Source organism: Pyxicephalus adspersus, chromosome 12, assembly GCF_032062135.1.
Source record: "Pyxicephalus adspersus chromosome 12, UCB_Pads_2.0, whole genome shotgun sequence".
Taxonomy (NCBI): domain Eukaryota; kingdom Metazoa; phylum Chordata; class Amphibia; order Anura; family Pyxicephalidae; genus Pyxicephalus; species Pyxicephalus adspersus.
Genome location: NC_092869.1, coordinates 24,253,164 through 24,254,353, shown reverse-complemented (window position 1 = coordinate 24,254,353; position 1,190 = coordinate 24,253,164). Strand labels below are relative to the sequence as shown.

General features: G+C 35.4%; 1 long non-coding RNA gene across 1 annotated transcript in view; it reads left to right on the top strand.

Moving 5' to 3' along the window:
• LOC140342071 (uncharacterized) overlaps positions 1-1,184 on the top strand; it is a 4,510-nt gene extending 3,326 nt beyond the window's left edge. The window contains exons 2-3 of the long non-coding RNA XR_011922987.1: positions 246-284; positions 572-1,184. This is a non-coding gene — a long non-coding RNA (uncharacterized lncRNA). The remainder of the gene's footprint in view (positions 1-245; positions 285-571) is intronic.
• The last annotated feature ends 6 nt before the right edge of the window (positions 1,185-1,190 follow it).

The following is a 1,190-nucleotide window of genomic DNA, read 5'->3' as shown; positions in this document are numbered from 1 at the left end:
TTGTGTATTGCACTTGGGATTTGTAAATGGCAGACAAGACCTTTGTTTTATATTTTCTGACTATAAAATTGAATGCACACTTCATTTTGAAAGCAGATTTTTTAAAAATATATTTTCAGCTAAAATATCTAACTTTGTGTACCTTTTATAGAACAAAAATGTATTTTCCAATTGCTGCAGTTATTTTATTATATCACTTCTGTAGAAACAAGACCGGATCATTGGTATTTTTTCTTTGATTTTAGGATATGTCGAATAAGAGAAAGAAAGTCCTTACTGCACAGGTAAATCTCTCTTGGTCTCTCTCTGTCTCCCCCTCTCCCTCTCTCCCCTTTGTACAATATGGTCCATTCACCGACTTCAACAGATTTTAACCAGACTATTTGCTGCAGCTTAAGCAATGCAAACTGAGGTCAAGGACGCTAAGCTATAGTGTCAGCAATATGATTGTGACCTTACAAAGTCTGTCAAATGTTTAACATGTAAATGATCAAACTATATGTATTAGGCTGCTTTAATTAATTTATTAATTAAAACATAATTGCTGCCTGTTTTTTTGACACCTTTGCAGGGATACTCTTTGTCAGAACTTGACCAGAAGATTAACACACTCAGACAGTCACTCCTACAGAAAACCAAAAGAGGAATATCTTGATAAGATGCAGTACTGTGCTGATCATTGTTTGGATATAATGCCTTTTCCAAGGGGTTGTATCTCTTGCTTGCCCTGTTCTTGATTTCATACCAAACCTTGCCTACTGGGTCTTGTTCATTAACCTCTGTAATTTAAACAGAATATTGTGCCAGAAGGTGGATGTAACAGGGAAGTGGTAAAAGATGAGATGTTCTGGACCAAGAAAATACAAGAATATATTAAAGAGAAAATTCCATCCAAAGCCGTTGGTAAACTAAACACAATATTGTATGGCACTGTATTATAATACATTGAAAAATTCAGTATTCGGAATGAACATAGTTCATGGGTTGGCTGGGTTTTTGTACAATGAGAACTGTATTGTAAAAAATCTTTTGCACATCCTACTATTATGTACAGATAGTAGTCTGTGGAGATTGTTCTAGATCTAGACCTAACGTGTATGAAGAGCTATTGCTAATAGTTGGCCTTTGCCAGTGCATCTGTATCGCTGCCAATGGGCTGTTACAGCAGTAACTGTTGTAAACTACATATA